This window comes from Corvus moneduloides, chromosome 4, assembly GCF_009650955.1.
Source record: "Corvus moneduloides isolate bCorMon1 chromosome 4, bCorMon1.pri, whole genome shotgun sequence".
Classification (NCBI taxonomy): Eukaryota; Metazoa; Chordata; class Aves; order Passeriformes; family Corvidae; genus Corvus; species Corvus moneduloides.
In genome coordinates this window covers 28,319,126-28,326,903 of record NC_045479.1, presented here as the reverse complement: position 1 = coordinate 28,326,903, position 7,778 = coordinate 28,319,126, and the positions used below count along the sequence as shown (strand labels likewise).

Genomic DNA, 7,778 nt, shown 5'->3' with positions numbered 1-7,778 from the left:
AGTAGGCCAATTCTCAGAAATGCATTGCTTACAGGCCACATATATTTAGAAGTCTACATATAGGATGTTGTTTGCACTTTAGCTATGATTATCTGAAAAAGCTAAGCTGGGGTTCCTTTATCCAAAGAAATACTAGCAGTAGTGGAGGCCATCAAAAGAGAACACCATTTGCTCCAATTATATGGGGTTAATTCTTCATCTCAGAAGTCAGCAAATTAAATATAGTTTCTTGTCTAATGTCACTGTGATACAAACTTACAACCATGTTTCTGCTGACCGGGTCAGCATCAAGCCAGATGGCCAGCCCATATCCTCCTGCCTTTTACTCTCAAATCTCACAGTAGCTGGTTTCCATTTCCCTCGTTCCTTTTTTAGGTAGGTAAGGAGCAGGTGCTCGGGTTCCTTCACCTCAGGGACTGCTGACTCCAGCACTTCTCAGGTTCCCGTAAAAAGAAACTCTGTGCGAAGGAGATGCAGAACTACACACGCAAAGACACCCGAGCTGCCGGTGCTGCTCCGCTCCCCCCGCCTCCAGCCGGGCGGTTTCCCGGCGTCCGTGCCCGCAGGTCCGCGTGCGGCGGGGCGGGAGCGGCGGCCGAGCCCGCCCCTGTCCCGCCGCTGTTGCGCCCCGCTCGCCGCCTCCGGCCGGGCCCGCCCGCACCCGCCCCCCGGCCTGGGCGGAGCGGGGACCCGCGGGGAGCGCAGCGCCCGCGACTCCTCGTTAGTATAGTGGTGAGTATCCCCGCCTGTCACGCGGGAGACCGGGGTTCGATTCCCCGACGGGGAGAGCTGCACGGGCGCGTTTTTATTGTCACTCCTTTTCTATTGCCCCGCCCCGCGCGAAAAGGTGACAGCGATGGCAAAAGGCGCCGCCTACCCGGCAGGAAAATATGGTATTGGCCTCCCCGTCGGGGAATCGAACCCCGGTCTCCCGCGTGACAGGCGGGGATACTCACCACTATACTAACGAGGAATTGCCTTAAAGCGTTCTTCTGCGTTGGTCCCTTTATTAGCAAATTCGCACAACCATGTCCCCGTTAGCTGTTCGTAAATGCAGTGCTGTTGGCGGAGGGACAGCAGGGGCGACCTCCGGTAGCGGGAGCATGAACCCACGAGCCTGCGTACGGTGGCAACGGCGCGGGAGGCGAGCTCGGCACCACCAGAGAGCGGGGGTGAGAGGCCCTTGCTGCTGCAGACCACTAGCGGGGGTGTGGGTGGGGAGAGCTGACGTGCTTGCGCGGGAAGGCGGTGACGGAACAATGTCGGAGCGGAGGGGCCGGCGCAGGGGTGCGGGTGCCGCAGCGGCCGGGCAGCGTCGTCGGCCGCACCGGTCCAACCCGGCCCCCGCCCTGCCCCTCCGGGCAGAGGGGCTGCACGGCCGGCGGCCAGTGGCGGGTGAGTTGTAATGCTCTGCGGAAGGGTGCTCCGCAGGACCTCGTGGCGCAACGGTAGCGCGTCTGACTCCAGATCAGAAGGCTGCGTGTTCGAATCACGTCGGGGTCACATAACTTTTTCCTCTTTCTGTTAGCTTTTACCGCCTTCCTCGCACAGGAAACCGAGGGACGTTATTGTTATTTTGATTCTTGTTGTTTTCCCCCACAGCTTAGGGTCTCCTCTTTCGTTTGAGGCTAAGAGAGCAGCGCGAAGCAGAGGGCTCAATGGGGGTCAAGGCACAGAAATGCTGCTGTAGCAATGTAATCATAAAGATCCCGTTGGATAAAATTGGTATGTCTTTGTTTATGGTCTTTGTGTATATAGGACTGTCTGATTACACACCTAAACACAAAAGGCAAGAATGTGTCAAAGATTTACTTTATTAAGACAACCGACTGTGTGGAAATGATGAGAAAAATTCAGAAAGCTGTATAGAAAGAGTAACTTCTGAAGGGGACAGAGGCCCCAAAAATGGCAGAGGTACCATGTTTTCAGTACAGAAATTCACATAACAAGGAGTAAAAGTAAAGGCAGAGGCAGCAAGTGGTCTAACTGAGCCAAGAGTGCAGACAGATTCTTGCTTCTCTTAAGAACCCTGCAGAGGACTGAAACACTGACAGGGAGGGAGAGGGAACCAGGGTGCTGGTGGAGGGAACCTCCGAGGGTGATGGGCTTAGGCTGCAGAACAGAAGAGTTTTCTCAGAGTAGCCATTTCCACATGCTGAGGCGGACAGGTACCCACGGCAGAAGGGCACAGAGAGTACTTACCTTTGATCTAGACATGAGATAGCAAGTCCTAGAAGCAATACTTTAGTGATTCAGATGGACTGAAAAGTTAGACACTTGATAAAATTTAATTGGGAGGGAAACAATAGTTTGTCAAGGGCCTAAATTGAGAGAGAATGCCAGAGATGCAATTCTCACTTTGTAAGAACTGATTATTAGTGTTGTAAACCATAGAAGAAAATGAATACAGAAGTCTTAGAAATCAGATTCAGTAGAGTAACAAATTATGTGGGGCTTATTAAGCCAAACACTTTAGCTTTTACAGGCTAATGCTTGTTCTATATACCCTTAAAACTTTTTAAATACAGAAATTCTACGTCTTCCTTAAGTGATCTGTTCCAGTACATTGCTACTCTTACTATTACAAAATGACTACATGTAGTTTAACCCTGATGTCTCTTTTGCCACAACTTAAATCCAGCCCTCATGTCATTGTGCTGGAGAACAATGTATTCCCTTCCTTTTTATAGGTACTTCTTACATATTTGAAATTTGTTATGCCTCTTTATAGCTGTTCTAGCATAACAGACTGTGTTTGCCGGGCCTCTGGTTATTTTATCGCTTGCCTCTGGAGCCTTTCCAAACAAGCTGCATTTTTAAGTGCCCAGAAGTGGTCACAGTATTTCAGTTGACTCAGATTTTACCAGGTTTCAAGGAGGATTGCCTCATATGCTACGGTAACAGGACTTCCATTTAATGTGGTTAGTCCTTTTTTTTTTTTTTAAATGCACAATCTGTTAGATGGATTTTGTATGAGATGCATAATCTGTTAGACATTTCCCTGGTCCCACATAGTATCTTATCTCTCAGCCTCACCACCCACCAGAGGGTTGGATGTAAGAAGCAGTAGCAATCTGTTTGCATTCCTGTACCTCTGCCAAAGCAGGTGCCCTGCTCTAAACATTCCAGATTGTTGCCAGACAATACCTCTGGCTTGCAGTAAGGGTAATATCTGCCTATAGGAGTCGAAGTTTTCAGGGTGTGGTTTCACACTTGTATACTTGACATGTGCAGGCTGTCACAAAACAGTCTGTCTCGACCCACCCTGTCCATCCCTGCCTGTGCATTTTCCCTTCCACTTGGATCACATCGTGCAATGGCACTGCAGCAGCTGCTGGCTCAGCATGCGAATCTGCTGGCACAACTACTAGATCCAAGACAGGAAAAAGCACCAGGAGCACATGGCCTGGGACAGGATAGAGAGCAGGATCATCCCCTTCAGCAACAACCAGAAATACTAGTGGTTCAGTTAAAGTTTTTGTCAGCTGCTCTTTGGGGAGAGAGGTCACTGTCACTAAATCAAAATCATCTAGTGATGTTTCAAAACTAAATGAAAGAATTAAATGTGCCTTAGCTGTGTACAAACTCTCCCACACAATTTCCTATTGGTGAAGTGGGCATAATAGTTCTCTTTGGTCTCACAGGTGTTTTGTCAGGTTGACTCCATTAATTCCAAGGCATCCAGGTATGCTGGTGGATATTTATCTCTCACCAGCATTTCAACAGCACATGTGCTGCTTCTGTGGTTTTGTCTTTTCCTAATTTTTAAGTACTGCATTTTGTAACCTGGCTGATCTCTTAACAGAGATGTTTTTTTCTTATGAGAATGTTACTAGCTAAATATAGACAAAAGTTTAAATTCACTTAAGCTTCAAAAAATAGTGGAGCTGAAGTAATAGCTTGTATATGGTAAATATAGCTTCTGTCTGTGTTTGACAGAAATAAATATCCAAGTAATTCCGGTTTGGAAATGATTCAGTGTAGGAAACTACCCTGAAAACTGTCCGTTTCGCTTCTGTCAGAGTACTTAAGCAGCAGCTGGTACTTCTGTTTTCAATCCTTGTTGGTATAGGCCATCGACTATCACAAGATCAGCAGTAACAAGTTTTAAAGCAGTTGTACAAATTTATTTCCTTGCCTGGGGACAGCCATACAGTGCTGGGCATCCCTTTATTCGCCCTCCCTTTGTTCACTGTGTCAGGTGACACGGGAAGAGCAGCATTCCCAGTGGCTGCCAGCTCCAGAACTGCTCTAGAAGCAATATGCTCCATTATCCTAAGGCATGATTTCTTTCTTGTCACTTTTCCATTTCTACTTCAAAACCAGACATTTCTAATGAGAAAACTAGAGTTATTAAAAAGCTACCTAATTTTTCTAAAGTAATCAAGAATGTGGGAAAGAAATTATTGATTCTAGAAAGTATAGTTACACTGTGCTCTAATGATTAGGCAACTGCTCATTTTATTTCTAGTAAAGCTTTCCAGTTTCCATTGCGTTTCTCAAAGGGAATATAATTTTCATAGTGAAACCTGCTGTGCACCAAGACTGAATTAATACTTCATACAGCTTTTTTACACTTCCTTATCAGCTCAGTCTAAGACAAGAGCATGTCTGTAACACTTGCTTAAATGCCTTCACTATGAATTTATAGTCTTCACAATGTTATCTATTACGAGGCAAATGTGAAAATTATACATCTATACTTTATTATAGATTGTTTTCCAGACCCTCCCCTGAATTTAGGATACTTTTTTGAATGAATGTATATAGAAAAGTAATTTTTTCAGCATCCTGTGTCATAAACTAATTATTTCATCTTTATGGGTGGCATTAGAGGTTAGAAATCACGAACTTAGGGAAACTCAAGCTAGAAATCTGAGACAGTTCAAAAGGCATTCAGTGTTTTCATGTCAAAGATGAAATTGAAAAAAAAAAAATTGTATGATTGAAAAATCTCTTTCTCACGCTCGGGAAAGCTAAGAAATTCCAGACATTTGGGAGGGTCCTACAAAGGAAGGATTTTTGGCTTCTCCTTTCAGCATATTTCACATTTTTAGGCAAGCTTAGAGCAGTTTTTTAACCACCGGAAATGGCCACAGTCTCACAACATTTGCACTTTTTTTCCTAAACTTTGCTTTTGTCAGCATTTATACTGACAAGAGGTAAATTGTAACTACCTGTTTCTCAGGTAGAGGCAGGTATTCTGGTCTTTGAAAACCAGAACTTGCAGTTAGGGATAAACATTCAAGTACTGGAAAGTGTCACAGAAGGCATGGTAAAACAACAGTTCCATGCTCCAGCCTTTAAAAAGCAAATTATTGAATAGGCATATGGACCAGAGACCCCATATTTGTGGTTTTTTTCCCCCACTGTAACAACATTAGAAAGATCTTCTGAGCTCATTCACAATGAACTCATTCCCTTCACGCCTTTGACTGCTGTCTCAGGCTACGAAATGTGACTTCCTTTCCTTCAAACAAAGCAAACTGTAAAGGTGCAGATCCTCTGCTGTATTAGGGTCTAATTGTTGTGACAGCTGCAGGTTCCAGTGTCAATGATCATGTATCTGCACAGTTAGGTGCTTTCTTATAGTACTGTCCCTGACTTTACCTTGCCTGGAAGTCACCTGTTGATCCCAAAGTGCAACAGTAAAAAGTGTAGAACCAATGAAGGACAGTTTTGTGCCAAGGACTGTTTAGGCACTTGGCTTCCCAGAGAAGCCTACTGCTTGGAAGAAGAGTGACATTGAAGTATTATATTGTGCCTCTCTAGCTTTGGCTGCTTTGGAAGCAACTAAAGGCAGCCAATAAAAGCATTCTGTGTCAGTGCAAGGGAGTTACATCAGGGTAACATGGTAACAGAAAAAGTAATTCACAATAAATATTTTTTTTTTATAGTTGGGGAAATAACTTTCAAAACTTAAATGTACTTTAAATATGAACTTTAAACAATGTTAATCAGAGCCACAACCTCAGTGGCTCCACAACAACTGTACTGGAGCTTGAACAAATAGCCAAAACATATGATATGTTTCTGCTATCTTTATGCTTCTATGCCAGTTTCGTCTGACAGCAAAAATAAAAAAAACCCCACAGATCCAAGATAAGGCCAGTCAACCATCCATTTGCTATGACCAAAGCTGAACTGTGTGTGCAACTGTAGGGATTTACTACTTCATACCATATTCCTGTAGGGTTTTTTTATGCTACACTTAATGCATTAAAACCAGACCTACCATCAGTGTACTTAGACTTCAAGCTGAGCAGTTGTATTTCCTTCCACTCCTAAATTGTCACTCACAAGAAAAGCCAGCACCAACTCTCATGCAGAATCTGAACCTGCACTCTTCCAAGAAGCACTGTCAGGTAACAAGCATCAGGCCTATCGTACCATTATTGCCCATGGGGATGTTAGATGGTGACTGCACTAACTTTTTAGATTGCATTTTCACTGTTAACTTTGGCTAAAATTTCCCAGACCCAGTTCCCCCTTACGCTGCTTTAAAACATTTTAGACTTTATACAAGTTGAAGTTGCTATTTTTTACATTAGTATGATACCTGAAGAATTTCTCTAAAGGATGCTGTGCAACTGGTTCTATATCTGAATAAGAAGCGAATTCCTAAAGGTAGGGGAAAGACTATTTTCTAAGCCACTTAAAAGCTTTTCAAGGTGAAAAAACACTATCTATGCTTTAAATCAGTACTATCAAATTTGCAGAGGAATTAAATTTCCTTTAAGCATTTCCAAAACACCTGTCATATAATACCCATGTACAATTTTGGGTAAAATATGCTGAAAAAATAGATAGAACCATCTAATTTGTTCTATTCAATCTTAAAAGTGATAGTAGTCAATCCACATTGATACATTGCTTTTTACAGTGTACGTATGTGGTATTAATGGAGGAAGATGTTTCTACCCACTGTTCAGCCTCGTTGTCAAACAAACTGAACAGGTAAAGTATGTACACCAAGAACCAAGCACTTTCAGATATAAATTATAATGAACTTCAGATGACTGCCACCTCCTAGAGCTACTTGCACAACAAGGTAAATGCCCTAAGCTAAGCTTCTCCCTCGTCTTAATTACTTTGTTTCACCACACCAATTCTTCTTTGTTGCACCACATCAATTCTTCAGTGGGAAGCATCAGGCTTCCTGTGGGTGGGTCCTTGATCCGCCTCGAAATTACCTTCCACAAAAAATAACCTTCATCTAGCTGATACTCAGGCTATAGCAAGATAAACAGGAACAACAGCCACCAGGACAGCTCCATGATGGAGCACACACAGTAGTGGAAATCCCTTTCCCCAACAGCAATTTAGAACTCTTTCTGGAACACAAAGAGTACTAGGTGCAAACACTAATAATCCTGATTCAGATCCATGACTGACGGGAAAATTAAAATATCCACATTTAAAGTCTTATCTCTGGTACTACAAAGCAGTTCGCAAAAGCATAGGCTATAGAGTCAAATCTAAACACGAAACCCTTCCCATCATAAAATAGAAGCAGTGCGTGTTCCAGCAAGCAGCTTGTAAACACAGAAGGATTTAACCCGCTTGTTTAAAGACTGTAGGACTGCAGTCTTGAACTCAGCCGAACTTTCCCAGCAGGGACACGCGTGTGACATTTTGGAAGTCGGCTTTACAAATAAATAAATAAAACAACTATACGCCTTTCAACCTCCGCAGAACTATAGATGCGAGTTTGGGGTTTTTTTACGCTTAAGTCAGTACACCGGCGGTAGTCACACTAACAGGTTAGCTACCGATTT

At 43.7% G+C, this 7,778-nt stretch overlaps 3 non-coding genes across 3 annotated transcripts; 2 read left to right on the top strand and 1 right to left on the bottom strand.

Annotated features, from left to right (window-relative positions):
- The first annotated feature begins 715 nt into the window (after positions 1-715).
- TRNAD-GUC lies at positions 716-787 on the top strand. The gene has a single exon. It is a non-coding gene; the product is annotated as a tRNA-Asp (tRNA).
- A 114-nt stretch (positions 788-901) lies between these two features.
- On the bottom strand, positions 902-973 carry TRNAD-GUC. The gene has a single exon. It is a non-coding gene; the product is annotated as a tRNA-Asp (tRNA).
- A 458-nt stretch (positions 974-1,431) lies between these two features.
- TRNAW-CCA lies at positions 1,432-1,503 on the top strand. Its single transcript has one exon. It is a non-coding gene; the product is annotated as a tRNA-Trp (tRNA).
- The last annotated feature ends 6,275 nt before the right edge of the window (positions 1,504-7,778 follow it).